We start from the raw sequence: 18,786 nt of genomic DNA, 5'->3' as shown, positions 1-18,786 counted from the left end.
TGCTATTCTACTTCTTAGGAAAGGACCCAGCTCTGGGGTCAACCTCTTCTCAGCGAGCCACCATGTGGTTCCACTGGAGCAGGTAAAAGGCATCTAGGCTAGTTCCTTTCTAAGGCCAATGTTCACTCTGTGAACTCCTCCACAAACCCAGCATTTAGTGACACAAAGTTCACGGGTTATCCTCTCAGCTAGGTCAACAGAGAGATTCTTCCCTAGGTTTTGGCCCAGAGAGGCCTTTAGCTGATCATACATTTGTGGGCTTTGGGGCCTAGGAGGCAGTGTAGGCTTAGGTGTGGTTGAATTACGAAGCCATTGGACAATTTCTCCGACAGCTGGGCCCTCTGCATGATATGGACCTTTCCCCTGCTTGAAGTCCATCACCAACACGCCTAAGTTTCCCCTAATTTTTCAGGCTCTTGGCAGGATTGGCTACTCTCAGATCTAACCTTTATGTGCTATGTGCCCATTCTAGTATTGGAATCCCTGATAAGTGCAGAGCGTGGCATTTAGGGCACACCCTTCGGGTAGGATGGTTATGAAATGAAGCCGGTGGCAATATTGGATCCTATCCTATAACTTTGTAATGGGCACGAGGGGAAGAAAAAGTGGGGAGACTGGTGCCACACATGTGGGAGAGTAGAAGGAGAAAGAAGAGTTTTTAGGGGTGCCATCCTGACAAGACGCCGTCCTCAGGCTTTTGCCGTAGTTAGATCAGTCAGCTCCCAGTGCGACCAAAGCAGGGCCAATGTTTTACTCTTGGTCTGTCGGCATAGCTGGTGTTTTCTTCCAGAGGGTTGCCTTGAGGAGCTCAGAAGAGTCTGGAACACGTTCCCACTCTGCAGCTGTGGGTTTCAGTCTGCTGTGATGTATCCAGGACATTGTTCCTGCAACCTTAATTGCAGTGGGGGTAGACAAAATGACAGTAAAGGGGCCTTTCCACAAGGGTTTTAGGGGCTGAATGTTCCACTCCTTTACCCAGACAGAGTCTCCTGGCTAAAGGAATGAATTTTAGTGGTTAAACTGACAGGGAGCCTTTCCCTAACCCATTGGTTGAGAGTCTGGAAGGTGGTCCTTAGGATTTGAAGCTGTTGTCTCAGAGTGAATTCACCTATTTCCTTGAGGTCTCCTCGTAGTCCTTTGATGAGTGGTAGTGGTCGTCCATGCAAGATCTCGTAAGAGGAGAACTCAGTCTTCTTGGTTGGGGCAGACCTGATTCTTAGTAGCGCCATGGGGAGGACTTTGTTCCAATGTAGATGTGTCTCTTGACATAGTTTTCCCAACTGAGTCTTAAAGGTCCTGTTCCTGTGTTCCACCTGTCCTGAACAATGAGGTCGATAGGCAGTATGCAATTTCCATTTAATATTTAAATTCTTGGCTAGTAGCTGCACTATTTCTGCTACAAAAACTGGCCCATTATCTGAGCCAATGGTAATTGGAAGGCCAAATCCTGGAACAATTTCTCGGAGTTGCAATCTGGCTACTTCTTGGGCCTTCTCAGTCCGGGTGGGATAAGCCTCTACCCAACCGGAATAGGTGCATCCAAAGACCAAGAGGTATTTGAGGCCCCATGATCGAAGCATTTCAGTGAAGTCTATTTCGAGCTCCTCAAAGGGTTGCCACTGACACTTTGGACCCCCAGTGGGGCACACGGCTCTTGCCTGGGGTTGTTGTGGGCACATACTTCTCATCATTTACACACTGCTCGGGAGATGCCAGAGAGCCAGGGGACATAGAAGTACCAGCCCAAAGTGGTTTCTAGACTCACTGACTAAGATGAGTCCTTTGGTGAAACTGCTTGACAAAAGCTGGGGCTAGGGTCCCAGGGACTGCAATTCGTCTGTCCTTGAAGTTCTACTACATACCGGGGAGGAGGCTCCCCTCCTCAGTCTTAAACCAGGCTTCGTCTTGAGGCAAGTACTTGGGGTCCCATTTGGCTAAGGGACTGGGAAACAGGGAAGCAGAGCTGTAGGACTGGCCATTTTCTTGGCCGCTGCCAGTTTGGCAATATGGTCTGCCCGGCGGTTGCCCTGGGCAGTTATGGCGTTCCCTTTTTGATGTCCTCTGCAGTGCATGACTGCTACTTTCTTGGGGGCCCACAGTTCTAGAGTTCTAGAATTTCCTTTCCATATTTTATGTCTTTTCCCTCAGAATTGATTAGACCCTTCTCTTTGTACAGGGCTCCAGGTACATGGAGGGTGGTGAGGGCATACTTAGAGTCAGTGTATATGTTAGCACACACTCCTGTTGCCAGCTGAAGGGTGTGGGTCAAGGCATTGAGCTCTGCCTTCTGTGCTGAAGTTCCCTTAGGCAAGGGTTTTGCCTCAATGGTGGAATGTAGGGTCACCACAGCATATCCTGCAAGGCGTTCTCCTCCCCTCACAAAGCTGCTATCATCAGTGTAATATTCTACATCAGGGTCCTTGAGGGGCTGGTCTGTCAAGTCGGGTCGGCTGGAAAACACTTCATCCATGATTTCAAAGCAATCATGGTCTGGCTGGCTGGGCCTAACGGGTGGCAAGGTGGTTGGATTCAGGGTTCGTACTACCTCTAGGCGGCTGCATGGATTCTCACACAGCATTTCTTGGTATCTGACCATCTGGGTATTAGTCGGCCAATATTGTCCCTTGTACTCCGGTAATGTTATTACTGAATGTGGTACTCGAACTGTCAGTTCTTGCCCCATAGTCAGTTTGTTGGCCTCTGACACAAGGAGGGCCGTGGCTGCGAATGCTTGCAAGCAGGGTAGCCAGCCTTGGGCGACAGAGTCAAGCTGTTTGGAGAGATAAGCCATAGGACGGTGTCAAGATCCTAGCAGTTAAGACCTCTGTTGCGACACTTGTGCACTCATGTACGTACAGAAAGAAAGATTTGGCTAAGTCTGGGAGTCTTAGTCTGGGGGTGTTAGTGAGTACTCATTTGATTTCTTCAAAGGCCTTTCATTGTGTAGATTCCCAGAGTAGGGGTACCCATTCTCCCCGCTTTGTGGCTTCGTAGAGGGAGTTAGCCAAGATGGAGAAATTAGGTAACCAGATTCTGCAGAAGCCAGCAGCTCCGAGGCATTCATGGACTTGTTGGGTGGTAGGGATGGGAATTGAGCAGACCATTTGTTTCCTTTCTGGGCTGAGTTGGCGTTGTCCCTGAGACAGGTGGAAGCCAAGGTATTTGATTCATTCTTAGCAGATTTGAGCCTTCCTTTTAGAGACCTTGTAACCCACTTCCCAGAGGAGATTGAGGAGTAGATGCGTTCCTTCCATGCATTCCTCATAGGTCTTTCCTGCTAAGAGGAGATCATCTACATACTGGAATAATGTACAGCTGTGTTGGTCTACCAGGAAGGCCTTTAAATCCGAGGCTAGAGCTGGCCCAAAGAAGGTCGGGGAGTTTTTGAACCCTTGAGGTAGTCGCATCCATGTCAACTGGCCCTTCTCTCTGCTTTTAGGGCTTTCCCATTGAGAGGCAAAGATTGGTTGCCTTTGAAGAGCCAGGCAAATGCAGAAGAAGGTGTCTTTGAGGTCCAGACAGGTGAAATAAGCTGCCTCAGTGGGGATGAGGTCTAGGAGGGTATATGGGTTGGGGATGACAGGGTACAGGGTGACAGTCGCCTGGTTGACTGCTTGTGAATCTTGGACCGGCCAGTATTCATTGGTCCTGGGCTTCTGAACCAGGAGGAGAGGCATATTCCGGGATGATTGGCAGGGTTGAAGAATTCCATACTTCAGAAGTCTCTCAGTGTTTTTGGATTCCCACTTGTGTCTTATGGAGAATGAAATACTATTTTTGGCGGGATGGCTCAGCTCCTGGGTTTAACTCTACTATCACTGGAGGAATGTGTCGGGCCAGTCCTGGAGGGTTGTCTTCAGCCCACACTCTGGGCACCTTGAAGGGGAGCTCAGGTCTCTCTTGGGACCCTCCTACGAGACTACAGAGGCACCACTCTTTTCCTTGGGGAACCATGAGTGACATGATCCTTGCTTCTGGACTTCCCAAGGTTAGGGCTGCTTGGCCATGTGTGTCAAAGGTAATTTGGGCTTGTAGTTTTCCTAAAAGGTCTGGTCCCATCAGTGCCACGGGGCAGTCGAGCAGGTATAAGAATTCATGAACAACTTCTCGTCTTCCTAGGTTGCACCAGCAGGGCTGCAGGAAGGAGTGACAGACTCATCCCCTGGTCGCTCCCATAATGGTAGCTTGTCTTTGAGAAAAGGGGCCCACAGGCTGAGTTACAACTGAGTGTCCAGCTTCAGTGTTGACCATAAGTCAATAGGTCGGCCCCTGACTATCATTTGGACCATAGACTCCTGGGGGCCTAGCAGAATGGAGCCCAGTATGGCCTAGTGCTGGAAATACAGGCTTCTTTTCTTTTAACTGGCCTTGGGAGGGAACCAAAGCTCTGGCTAGGAGGACCCTGCAGCTCTCCTCTAGGCAGACTCTCAACCAAGGGGGTTGGGTGTGAACTATTGCCTCCCAAGAACTGATATAAGGGAATTGGTCTGGGTGGCCAGGTTGACCCGTAATGACTTGAGACCTTTGCAATGATTTCCTTATAAAGAACTCCCTCTGCTGGCCATCTAACGCCAAAAGAGGGCCAGGCGATCTCAGAAAGTGTGTGGAGTTCTGTGGGGTGCGTTTAACTCCATAATCTCCTGAATAATCCTTTTTGAAATTCTTAAGCATACAGCCTAAAGGTGTCTGTTTACTCTGTTGTCCACCCATTCTTCTACCTGTGGTCAGTGATGCACATGCACTCAGAGATTTGCTTCGCCTGACTCTGGCCACTCCCCTCGCAGAGATCTTTCAGGCGACTTTTAGCAATTGGTGGGTTGGTATAACCCCCCTCCCCCACCACCGACTAGGAATAATGGAATAGATTTCTCATGGAGATCCAGTGACACTACCCTAAGCTGTATGAGGTTCACCACAGAACTGCAGATAGAGGTTCAACTCTTTGTAACAAGGCCATGTCTGTCACCCACAATCACACACCAAACACACTCCACCCTCCGCCCTATGTACCTGAGAGGTCACAGTTTCCTCTAACAAAGGTAGAGTACGTGGGTGACCTTGGGAGCTGATCAGACTCCCCTTCTGTCCTCTAGCGGACAGGATGTTCCTGGGACCTGGGTCCTTACCATTCCATTCAGTCAGACGGTGCTCCTGGGCTAGTTCCTGTGTCTCTCCGGTTCTGTTGTGCTCTCAGAGTCACTGGAAGAGTCATCTTCCCTCACAGACAATAATAGGTCTGCTGGCATGCCGGGTGAAGTTCGCTTCTCCCAGTGTCCCGAGAGCCAGACTCCGAAGACAAGGGAGGCGAAAAACTGCCATCTTCAGATCCCAGATGAGCCCCCAGAAATGTTGTGGGATTCTCGAACGGAGAGATGGGACGACGAGGCTGTAAGCAGGAAGCAGCATTTATTGATGCCGGCACCGGCTCAGTGGATTCTTTTTCAAAGGCTGAGCCCCAATTGTAACATAACAGGAAGTTTTATACAGTCTTGTCATTCTTACACAGCTACAGTTATAAGGAAGAACATTAATTGGTTGGCAAGCTATGAAAAAACAGATGTTAGCTGGAGAGACCTTGAGGTGGGGGAAGGGCAGTCAGGAACGAACTGAATCGAGCAGGAAATGGCCATGCAGGGTCGACTTGCCACACAAGGATATGACCTTAGCTACCAAAATTCAGGAGACAAGAGGAGGAAGAGAGTTAGGATGTCAACATTCAGTATATGGATAGATTTGTGCTTATTTTTCAGTTTTCAGTATGGTACTTCTTGCCCTCAGCTGTGCCTGGTGTCTCCACTTTGTTCTCTGGGGGAAAATTCTTCAGTCTTGGGATGGAGAATCTGGTTGTTTATTTGCTTTGGGATTAGACTCTCATTCTCATTTTGTCGCCAGCATTACCCTCAGTCCCTCCCCCAATAATGCCTGAAACTTTTGGGGGTTCTACTGAGCAAAGCAGATCGCTTCTTGGATTTCCCCACTGTTGACTTTAGATTCTACTTTCTCATGTCTACTAATTCAGGTACCTCTCATCCTATTGCTGCCCAGCTTCCAAAATGTGGTGGTTGTCATTTTCTCTCTCACTATCTTCATTTTGTGGTTTATGCCTTTTAAAAAGCCTTTTTTGTTGTTGTTTTTTAAGTAGCATTCAGAGAGGTTTAGGGGATAATTTGTGTGTTCAGTTTATTATTTTGAGTTAGAAAAACCTCAGCTTACTTTTTCTAACCAAATATTTCTTAAAATTGTCCAGTCTGGGAGTTGGCAATGGCCATAGTATAGTTCCCCAGCCCACAGAGCACTGGTTATCAGTCTTGGTTATCAGTCTTGGTCCTTCAGAATCACCTGTGGAGCTTATTGAAACATATAGCCCCTGGCCCCACCCCACAGGTACTGATTTCAAACATGGAGTGGTGCCCGAGAATCTGCATTTTTTTTTTAAGGCGAGGCAACCCTTGGTTGACCTCACAGATTGCAAGGACCTTGTCAGCTTACATTCCCTTCCTAGATGGTCTCCCATCCAAGTACTAACCAGGCCCAACCCTGCTTAGCTTCCAAGATCACACGGGATTGGGCTTGTTCAGGGTAGCATGGCCATAGATTGAGAATCTACATTTTTAACATGTACTATAAATGCTGTTTGAGAATCATTGCAAGACAGAAACTCCTGCACAACTCCCTGACAGATGGTCAACCAAATCTTAGTTCACACCTTCATTGGCAGGCTGTGCAAATAATTAGACGATTCTGAATATTAGAAAGTGATTTAATATACAAAACTCAAATTTATATTCTGGGGAACTTTCCATCATTGTTTGTAGTTTTACTTCTTGTGATTATACCCCACATGCATGGTTACTATTTATATGACAAGCTTTCGAATTTTGAAACCAGTTACTATTTTCATGTCTCCCTTTGGCCTCTTCTTTTTTGGGGCGAACTCTTCTTTTTTCTAGAGCATGGTTTTCATACCCTTCACCATCCTGTATAGCTACTTCTGGCAACCAACTCCAGTTTATCAACATCTTTCATGGAAGTGTGGTGTTCCAAATAGAACCCGATGCTCTGAGTGTGTGAGCTCCAGAGTGCAGGGTGGTGGTTATGTCCCTGGAGTCAGACTTTACGTATGTTAATGTGGCCATTGATCACACTGTTTCATTTTTGTTTTTAAAGCCCATTATTATTGATTGTTCAGTTGGGTCTTGGAACCAGATGTCCTCTCCCATTGAGATCTTCCATCTAGATTCCTTAAGTCAGGTCTCCTACTGCTACACTCAATAATGGATTCTAACAATGCACTGAATAAATAAACAGATAAATGAATGAATAAATGGACTTTAACAAGAAGTTGAAGGGGCTTTTCCTGATGTCATGGAATTTTGGTGAAGCCCTAAAAATGAGGATAGTAGGTGAAATTTACCCTCAGTTCCCAAAGAGAGGTGTCAGAACAGACCATGCAAGATGTGTTTATCCCCATTCCTAAGTGAGGTGCTACACATACCTATGCCAGAATTACTAGAAAATATTAGAACAAGTTCGATGGTCATCAACCCCTTCTCTTATGTCCAGTCTTTATGAGAAGACTATCTGTTTGAAATGATTATTGGAGTTATTAGGAAAAGAAAGCTCAGTCTAGTGGGAGCTGCTGTGGTTTTCTGTTCATGGTTCTTCCACATTCCCCTCGCCTGGCCTCTTACTTCCTAGCTGATGGCCTGCTGAGATGCACAATCCTGTAGTTCCATCTTGGGAGCCACAGAGAAAGAGGAAGGTAAGAATTCTTGGGAGAACCTGGATCTAGGAGAATTAAGTGAAACAGGGACTGGAGCTTGTGTCATACCAGGTCACACTAAAGGTGGAATATTAGTTGGCACTGAGTAATGATGGCAGGTCAAGGAGCATGGGCATCGACAGGCAGATGGCACTTGCAGCAAGGCTGGGTGAGTGGATACCATGAATGGCCCCAGATTTAAGCGGTTTTGGTGGGAACTCATCCAAGAGGTAAAGAAACTCCAGCAGGAAGAAGGTTTTGGCTGAACTGATGGGGTAAGAATCAGAAAGGAGGAGGCATGTGGGTTATGCAGAGAGTATATTAATTTAGAGAACTAAATAGGATGGAGGCTCGCTTAGATATACTTTCTAAAGTTCCCCCCAATGCGCCCCACTGGGAGCAAGGTTGAGAGCCTGCCATGTACAAAGGAGACATGTAGAGACAGTCAAGGGAGAACCGCAAACAGCACTAGCTAAGTATATCAATGCTTCCCTATTTTCTTTAATCTCTCCCATTCTTGCTTTGTTCCATAGGAAGGAAGACCTGAAGGAAGGGCGGAATGGCTCACAGCCCCCTTCTTCATTTCAAGGACTCTAGTTACATTTTAGGTAGGAGCTGAAAGGAAATAGGTGCTTGGAATTGCATGAGATTGGAGTTTTAATTTGGATTATGCTAGACTTGGCTTTTTAACAGCTCAACAATGAGTCAGATCAAAGTGAGACTGTTCTTATTATTGAAAGTGATTGATTAGCCTGAGATGTTTTCTAGGGGTAGAGACCAAACAATTTGGATCGATGAAACTATTTTCTGTTTGGACCTCAGCAAGCTCAGCATATTTAATATTGAATGAATGAATGGATTCAGGATTGATGATAATGGATTTCTATTACTGTATATTCCAAATCCCAGAGAGATGCTAATTTCTTCAACTTCTGAGAGCATTCCCTGTGGTCAGATTCACCATTCATTCATTCATCTATCCATCCATTCATTCAACTTTTAATTGTCTTCTCTGTGCCTAACATTGAGATAGGCCCCGGGGGTCCTAAATGAGTGAACCGGATCCCTGACATCCAGGAGCTTGCCTTGCTTTTGGAAGAGGAGGGGATTCCACTGAGCCCTGAAAGATGACTCAGGCTTGGGAGGCAAGAGGAGGTGTCATTTGAGATTGGGGCACTATCTCTTAGAGGCCGGGTTTCCTGATACCCCACTCTGGCCTGCCCTGCTCATTCATTTATTCATGTGTGGAGCACCTATCTACTTTCAGGGTAATCTTGGCATCTTTCTTAGAAGAGCATCTCTGATGGGAAGATCTTCCAGCAGGATACATTTATTTCTCACTCTGAGGAATTTAGGCAACAAAGAGGTGATATAGGTTCAATGTTTTGGACTCTTTCTTTTCTGACTAATAACTCTCTGACTTTCCCAGTTGCTCCTTAGTGCTCTGTTGACTTTACACCAGAACTGAATTTAGGAAATAGACAGATGCAATTTGCTGGAGTCAGAGCACTTGAGGGCCTGAATGGGAAACGAGGAAGGGTCCCTGATAATGTGGTATTCCCACTTCCCATCTAAATCTTGGGAATAGGGTTGTCAGATAGAGTTGTAATATTTGGACATATTTATTCCAAAACATTGTTCATTATTTATCTGAAATTCCAATTTAACTGGGCATCCATATTTTAATTTGTAAGTCTGTCAGCACTACCTGGAAAGGGCTCTCCCTGGCCTGAGGAAGACCAGGAAACTCATATTTCAGGTTTTCAAGAGCATCTTACCCTACAAATCTTCTCACTCCTACGGGGCTGGGCCCTGCTGCTGATTCTCTGCAACTAGACCTCATGGAGGGTGGAGTGTGGGTGGCCCAATGTGAGGACATTAGACTGGGAACCAGGAAAGCTGGGTCCCAGATCACAGTCTACCACCAACAGGTTCAGAGACCTTGCACAGGACACTTTGCCCTTCTGGGCCTGATTTCCTTACTTAATATGAGAGAGCTGATTTCCTTATTTAGAGGATTTCTTCAGGTAGAATCCCCAAGGCCTATCTTAATGTTAGGCATAAAGTAAAAGCCAATTAAAAGTTGAATGAATGGATGAATAATGATGGATCTGACCACAGTGACTCAGGAGTCCAAGAAATTAAAGCTCTCTGGGATTTGGAGCACACAATGATAAGACCATTGTATGGACCATTCAAACATCACACATGGATTTAGCTTCAGAATGCAACCGAGACAGAAACGTAAATTCATTTGTCTACTCTGTACTCAGTCAGGGCTCTATTTTGTTTGTTTGTTTATTTGCTTTTTGTTTTTTGGTGTGTGTGTCCATTGAGGGATGGATGAAAGGTCCTAAACTGCCCCAGATATTGCAGGAAATGGCTTGGTAAGTGCTAACTGCCATGACTTTTTGATTTTGTAGTGTGGAAACAACTGTTCTGACAATGATGGGGGTGGGTGAGGAGCAGTTAGAGGCCCTGCCTCATTTCTGTCTCAGTTTACCTTTCTCAGAATGACCCCATCCTCATCCTTCCACACACCCTGGAGAAAACAAAAGTTCTTTCTTCTTTCTGTTCCTGGAATACAGCAGGCTCTCAGAAGGAAACAAAGACACAATGAAAGACTGTTGAGCTGAGCTTGAAAAGAACCAGTCCCAGGAACCCATTTCCCCACCAGCTGCCTAGGGCTCAGGTGGCCCCATCTGGGAGGCCTCTCCCTTCAGCTCTGGCTATTCATTTGTTCAGTCTTATTCTAAAACAGAAGGCAAAGGAGAGGGGGCAGATCTATATAGAATCCTGCGGAGAAGCCAGAGAAATGACTATAATAAGAGGAGAGAAAAGTACATCCTTTAAATGCTGCTTTTGTCCTTCACTCTAGGATCATGGACATTTGGCAGGACAACTGACTGAGAAGGGGTAGACAAAGCCCACACCAGGGATAGAAAACAAAAAAGTGCATCCTCAGAGCTGCCTGTAAGACAGAACGACAGCATCAGGAAGTTTGAGATATCTGTCACCCTGAAGTAAAACACTACTGGCTCTTGCTTTTAGGAGAAGAACTGGTGTGCATTGTGGACACAGTTGTGCCACCCAGATCTCTGAAGGTCCCTCTGCCCAGCTCTGCATGTGCATCTCCAGTTGCTATGTACGTTGCTGTGAATGCTGGCATCGCTACCTTCTGGAAGATTGTTTTGGATGGTAGAGCCGCCTTGTCCCTCCCAAACAGATAGAAGGGCCTGAGAGTTCCATGCCCTTTCCCCAAGCTCCTTCCTTCCTAGCCAAAGACAGGTGTGGGAGTACAGAAGCTTGGCTTCCGAAGGTGGAAAAGTCTGAGATATAGTATATGCCTCAGAGCTCCCCACAGGATGAGGCCGAGCTTGCGGCCTTGCCTGAAATGCTTGGCTTCTTCCCCTTCCATATCTTGCTTTCTTAATCACACCACTTACACCTGAACGCTGGTCTCAGGGTCAGATTTTGATCTGATTGTAATAGTGGGCAACCCAGTGTTTGAACCCAGGAGGACATTCTCATACACACTCCAGGTTCTCAGGAAGGAAGAGAATCAAGAGAGTATCAGCTTCAACCAGCCATGGCCCAGAAGCAGAATCATCATTTAGAGAAGCCCCATACCTCTCATGGAGGAAGAGGGTGGATGCCAGGAGCAGGGGCTCCTGGAGGTCTGCATCACCGTCTCCCATGTTTGTGTCTTCACTTGGGGATCTTTGAAGTGAGTTACATGAGAGACTCTTTCCAAATCTGGGGATTTTTCAGTCTATCTCTCCAGTGAGAGTAATGCCAGTTTTATTTATTTTTTAGTTTTTAACGCCTACAGCACCCGGTATTCCTAGGTGGTCTCCCATCCACATAGTAACCAGGCCTGACCCTGCTTAGCTTCTGAGATCAGACGAGATCGGGCTTGTTCAAGATAGCATGGCCATAGACATGGGAGATTCTTGACTTACTGGCTAAGAGCATGTGTTTCAGACCCAGACAGCTCTGGGTTCTCGTCCCACTTCTGACCCTCACCAGCAGCACAACCTGGGACAAATTACTCAAGCTCTCTGAGCCTTAGTTTTCTCATCTATAAAATGGGACTAGGAGTGCTTCATACCTCAGAGGGTAGCTGGAGGGTTAATGAGCTAATGTAAGTGCCTGCCTGCTGGTGGGAAGTGTGTTGGTTCTGGTCCCTAAGTCTCAGTATTAACATAAAACAGAAGCCCACACTTTCTGTTTTACCAGGATGTCGTTCCAAGGTGGGACATGCCAACTGCTACATAACGCAGCCAGCTTGTGATTTTTTTACAAGAGTTGTTATGGCAACCATATTTTAAAAAGTTACTAAAAGTTGGCAAAGAACATGAAATTAGGACTAGTGACAACAAAAAATGATGGGATGACATAAATAAACCTACAAAGAAAGGAGAGGAAAGAACTAAGAATACAGGAAGCTGGTTGGGAAACACATACTAAGTGAGGCAGGATAATTTTATATGTTCAAGTGGGGGTGGAATCTGGTCTGGACAGAATGAAAGGTGTGAACTTGGAATGGGCATTGCTATGTGGTTTTGGCTGTTGTCCTCCTTATCTGGGCTACCTGAGCCATCCTGCTCCTTGTCGGGCACCCTCTGAAGGGAGAAGTGGGACCACCTCCCTTCCCAGGGTCCTGGCTTGGGCTTTTTATTCCTGTGGTCCCCCTCTCTTTGCCTTCTGTCCCATCCACTCGTCCCTCTACTGCGAGCTTTCTAGTGGGAGACATTCCCTCCCCATCCTTTCTCTATAAGTTTCCAGTAACTTCTGGCATCAGAGAAGTACTAGGACTCCTACACCCCCAGGAGTGGGAGAGTCAGAGTTGTGGTCTCTCTAGTAGTTGGGTAATTGGAATAGCATTGTGGGAGCCATGGTGCTGTAACTGCTGCCAAGTGGACATCTTGTTAAGAACTTAAGAGAAACCCCCCTTATCACAAGGCCAGTAGAGTCCCAGTCCGGGCATGATAGAACTGAAGCAATCATGGTTGCAAGAGACATTAAGGGCCTGATTTGAGATGTGTAGGTGGCTCGTCCTGTTTGACCACACCAAATTCATTCTCTGCCCTTCTCTACCCTGCTCTGTGCCCAGTGGCTGACTCTATTGATAGCATTTTGGGGGCTCACATGCCAGTTGGATTTAGGTTGGGTTTGACCAGTGGGAGGCACTTGAGACTGAGGGGCAACAGGAGAGAGCGAGGTCAGCGTGTCTACCCCCGCCCCTGCTTTGACAGTGGCTCTACCTCTCACTGGGCTTCTGTGTCGCCATTTCCTTCCCTTGCTCTCCAGTACTCAGGGCAGTAAAGGTGCACTCTGCTGCTGGTCTCAGAGATCAGTCACCCTTCGCTGGTTCCTTTAGCCTCACCCACACCTCTGTAAACAGCTCCTTTATTAAAGTCTCCTTTTTTGAACTAGCTGAGTAGAGTTCAGTCCCAATCAGATGGAGAGCCCAGAGCTGGGCATGAGACCAGAGCCAGCCAACAGGCTAAGAGTCATGAGAGAGAGCTAGAGAAAGTGGAGTAGGTAATATGGATGAAGGCAGACAGGTTCAAACTTCTTCCCATGGTCTTAGAGGAGCCTGAGTAGGGATGAGACCAGTAGCAGGCAGGAATGGACATAAATCAGTTCATGGTAAATGTATGGTGGCAAGATTGTAGCCCACAAATTACACAGTTTTGGCTTGCTCTTTAGCACTGGTAGGGGAAAGGATTATTATGATAAAGACACTTGAAAGCAGTATCTCTGGCATAGGAAGAGCCATTAAAGAATATATGTAGGAAGTGAATTGTGGTGTGTCATCCATAGCAGAGGAATTTTGTTGTAATATATCATAGCTGACTGGGTGTGGGCAGTCATTCATGGGCCGGTCTCTCACCTCCCAGCCTCCCAGCCTCCCTGCCTCTCACCTGCCAGCCTGTGTTGGGGCTTTCTTTTCAGTCCTTCCTAGGGTGTCCATCTGGCAGTAGCCAGGGCATCATGGCTCCCATGCTGACCTCCGTTTCCTTTGCCGCTGGTGACCCAGGAATGCCCAGACACCGTACTATCCCCGTGACCTGGACGTTGCTGTTTCTCTCCGGTCATTAGCACAGGGCTCAGTGGGGTCAGACCACATTTCCCTTTTCTGTCCCCTTGTCCCTTTCATCACCTCTACAGTAGATTGTAAGGGAGATAGGAGGTATACGATTTTAATTTAAAAGGTCTCATGTTATTTCTGTATAACATATTAAATTTGATCTTGAGCTTTGATTTCCACATTTTGGAGAAAACTTGATTTTGCCAGTTCACATATATCCATGTTTCTGTATCTGGGGCTTTATATTCTATTCAATTAATTGGCCTATTTGTCTATCCTGTCTCTGAAGACCTCACTCTTAATTATTATAGCTTTATAATAAATATTATTGTCTGATAGAATAAGTCCCATCTTCAAAAAGGTGTCTTGGCTTAAATTTTGGGATAAGCTTGTTAAGTTCATTACTGATTTTTATTTCTGGATTTTGTAGCCAACTACCTTGCTGCACTCTCCTATTAATTCTATTGGATTTTACCAGATTCTTTTGGATTTTCTGTGTAGACAATCATATTATCTGCAGATAACAAGAGTGGCATTCTTTTCTAATTCTTATAATTTTTTCCCTCATCTTATGCTGACTTCTAATACAGGTGGAATGGAAGGGATGAAAGCAGACATTCCAATCTTGTTCTTGCTTTCAAAGGGAGCACCAGCTTCTTTTAATTCTCATTGTGGGACTCCCACTCACTTTTTTAGAAACGCCATTGTTTACCCAAGGGATTCGCCCCAACCAGGATTTGCCCCCCTCTCCTTGGCAGTACTTTCCTGAGGAAAGTACTGAGGAAATCCTGAGGAAATTCATCTCTGACGGTAGCCTGTGTGCTCCAGAGGGTGGCAAGGGGTGGCTTTTGACATTCTACTTCCCATAGCACAGTCTAGGATGAGCTCTTCCTTCCAGATTTCTCCCCCTCTGCATATTTTGCAGGCATACTCCTTCATCCTTTATGTTTTCCAGTAAGCGGCTGTTGAATCGGGTGGAAAGGCATGTGACCATGTGTTCTCTTTCTCTGCCCCTCTCTCTCTCACCGCTCCCTCCCTCCTTTTTTCCTTTGCTTCCTCCTTTTCTCCTCTTTCTCTCTCCAAGGACAAATGATAATTGTCAGAGACAGTTAAAACCCACAAGGAGACGGAATCACATTTTCCTTCATGTCCCATAATTTTAAAAACCACATTTCCTCAGCGGAGTTAAACTTCACATTTTTATGTGGACGGCATCACTGGCTCCTCTCTTCTGTCTCAACCTTCCCCTTCAGACTGTGTACCTGGGTCCACTGGGAGTACAAAATAGCACTACCTCTTAATAACTGTTTCCTCCGCTTTGCAAAGAGCAACTTTGAAAAGCTCTGAAAAAGCTCTGAAAATGCCATATTGAGTCTCCATGAAAATCTTAGCCAAGGGCTACCCTCCTTTTCTCTCTGGGTTGGGGAGATTTGTTTTCTCCTTCCTGTTTCACGACAATGCTATAGAACAGATAAGCTGTAGCTTTCAAGTTCAGTTCTTTTTCAGTGAGGAGACAAAAAAGACTGCTCTCCTCCTAGACATGTGGTCCCTACAAAGGATGGGCTGTGGTTTGGTTCAAGGTGTGTGCTCCCATCACAGACCTTCCTTTCCAAGGTGTTCCAATTTGTATCAAAGAGTCAGATTTGTGTAGGAGGGAGGGCGAGCAGGGATGCTGCCAGAAGTGGCAATTTGACCAATTAAACCTGGACTCCATGGTTTTATTCAACCAGCATTTCAAGTTATGCCATGTGACAAACAAGTTTTGCACTCAGGAGATTATAGTCAGTTCTCATTATTCACAGTGGTTGAGTTCTATAAAGTCACTGCTAACACTGAATTATTGAATATTGAATATTGCTCCTAGAGGAATTATAAGGTTAGGTTTCTGTGAGCCTCTGGTCACAACATTTTTGTCAACCAATCAATACATACCATTATTTTATGTGTTTTTCTGATAAAGACACCTTATTTAATGTATATTATTGATTCTTTAACACTGAACTCATGGTCAACAGCACAATGACTCATGCCTGGATGAAGTTTATATAGCACTTGTATTTTCTTTTTCTTGTAATTTGGAGCACTAGACAGCCCTTCAGCTGTTATTTAAACAGCAAAAACACCAACAAAAAGCATAAAAATGCAAAAAACATGGCACTACATAGCATGTAAAAAGGACACGCATTTGCAGTATGAAAGCTGAAACAAGAAGGCAGAAGAACATCAATCAGCTTGTTGGACTTTAGCTGGTAATATGTACTTTAGGTGACTCAAAATTTTCCTTGCTCTGCATATGTCTGCAGGTGACCATGAAAGTGCCATGAATATCGATTTGGAGGTTATAAACAAATTTTAGTGCGTAAGAGAATTAACAAATACAGAATCTAAGAATAATGAGAATCGATTGTATATAGAAAAGAGGCTGTACATTAAAAAATATTTCTTTCCGATACCCTATATTCCGATACCGTATTCTTTGAGAAACTCCTGGATGAAGGTAAGAGACTTGTGCTCCCATCAGCTATTCAAAAGGGAGCCTTGATAACAACTCACATGTTACTCTGCCCATTGATCTCACTTCTACATCAGGACTTCTAGGTGGGGCAAGGGTAAGGGGATTTAACCATGTTAAATGATGAAGTGAATACTGTAGAGGTTTAACCCATTTCTTGTTTGCCCTGAGAATGCTCGCTGTTTGGGGGTGCTTGTGACTGCAGAGTTAACACTGAGATAACTTGAAGATTACAGTCCTAACATTACCCCCAAAGTTTGCCACAAAATATCTAGCTTTTATTATTATTTTTTCATCGCTCTAGTATATCGATAGTCTTTAGAAACAAATGACATCATTCTATTTATAATATTCTGTTTTTAGTAGTGGTATTTCCATTTATGAACTATAGATCTCTGAAAATGTCAAATCCTACAAAACATAGTATTTTTATGCTATGTTTTCAAATAGTTGTTAACCAAAGATTCATTTAACAAATCTGATTTATGTATACATTTCTGTTACATTAGGATTAGAGACAAATTTTGTTTAGAAATAATTCCAAGAACAGTTTTTATATTTTATTTTTACATTGGAAACCAGTAAGATTTGCTTCAGCCTCAAAGTGTGTGTTTATGTAAAATTAAACTGCAGCGAGCCGTACTCTTTTTTTCTAAATGGGAAATGGGTTCAACATGCTTCCACATGTCAAGCCTCACAGAACCCAGCAACCAAGAAGGTGGTGATACAGGTGCCTTCTTATTTTCTGTCTTTTCCCCTAATTAAATTTCACCTCTTCTTTCTTTTCTTAAAAAAATGTGCCAAGATGGTAAGAGGATAGTTGGTAATGGGGAAGGTGTGGATGAATCACTCTGGTTTAGGAATTCCTAAATTTCCAAGGAGAAGCCATTCTGGATTTATTACGTAGGAACAGATCCCGTGAAGATGAAGGATGTGGAAGCATGTACTTGGCTTTTGATGTGTTTTCTGACATTTTCATGGTCTGAGAGGTCTGATAAGTGTGTCTAGGTGGGAGAAAACTCAGCTTCTTCGTTCTGCTTTGATTTCAGTTTAGGGCAGAATTTTCCCACAACTTTTAATCCCTTTCTGTGGCAAGCAACTACCATACTCAGTTGACTTGCAGATCGAGAGGAGAACCAAAGACAGAGATGGAGCATCTCTAGCCTAGGAGCGGAGCACACTCCAAGTGCTGTTCCTTGGAGCTGAGCTTACTGCCATGCGGTTGGCTAGGTCTAGTCACTGGTGTGCAAGACTGAAACTTTCACCTCCCCAAATATCAAATGATTACATCATGAATCTGGGCTCATGAACAAAGTCACAAATATCAAAGCTATCGATATCAAGGGTTACCATATGCTATGTCAACTATATTTTCCTGCACTGTCCATGTTGAAGACATGCTGCCTTCTTATTGTTTTGAGCACTATTCCAGAAGATATGGATCTAGATCCTGTGGAACAATTTCTATTTTTGTCATGTGTTTCCAGTATGACAACCTCTTTTCTCCTCAATCCTATCTCCAATCTTCTGCTGACTCATCATTTTTATATGTGCAATGTTGGCTGACACTGCAATTGGATGTACAGGGAAAACAGAGTCTCTTGACTTTTCCGTCTTTGATCAAAGTTTGATAAGCTCCCATCTCACTGGGAGCTGGAGAAGCAAACTTAAACTTAGATATTAGTGATATATAGTCTTTTTAAACTTAAGTAGACTCCCTTTAGCTTAAATCACCCACTTTCAGACAAATGAAATCTTTTGGATTTCAGTCCCTTCTCACTACCCCAATATGTCAGGGCTTCCTTTGATCTCATGTTGGAGGAGGGGAGAAGGAAGACTCAGCACCATGTACTGTTATACGGATTCCGGATCCTTGCTAGCTCTGCTGCAGGATGCATTGCTGAGGAATACTGAGTCCCATCTGGTCTTTTGTAGCCTATGGTCCTAGATACTTGTTCTTGATTGCAAAGGCCCCACATATAATGGCATCTTTGACCCAACCCTGGGCTTCTGTCTACCCATTGTGGCCCCTAAGTGGGGCACATGAAAATTTATGGATCCCTGCTTGCTGTGGGGGGCCAAGGCACTGCCTCAGACTCCTCTATCTTGCTGTCTCCTCCACTACTGCTTCACCATGTCTCTGGGGCATATGCGGGCTCTTTTTAGAGGTCTGAGTCCAATCCCTGGTGAGCCTGGAGGATTCCATTGGTGCCTCTCTGCCCTGTGATCTTAGGCTTCCCTATACTTTAAATACATCTGTTGTATCCCCACCTCCACCACCTAGATTTAGCCACTGAAGAAGAAAGTAAGGACAAATGCATCTGATTTTCAATTAACTTGTTTCTTTCCAACCACCATTGGGACTAGAAGGAGTAGTGTCTGCTTTCTTCTTCCTCTATGGAAGGGACTTTCCCT

General features: G+C 45.1%; 1 pseudogene; it reads right to left on the bottom strand.

The window, feature by feature from the left end:
• Positions 1-11,585: 11,585 nt before the first annotated feature.
• Positions 11,586-11,704, bottom strand: LOC112471250 (annotated as a pseudogene).
• Between the last annotated feature and the right edge of the window lie 7,082 nt (positions 11,705-18,786).

Source organism: Pteropus alecto, unplaced genomic scaffold (assembly GCF_000325575.1).
Source record: "Pteropus alecto unplaced genomic scaffold, ASM32557v1 scaffold45, whole genome shotgun sequence".
Classification (NCBI taxonomy): Eukaryota; Metazoa; Chordata; class Mammalia; order Chiroptera; family Pteropodidae; genus Pteropus; species Pteropus alecto.
This window is presented reverse-complemented; position numbering and strand designations above follow the sequence as displayed.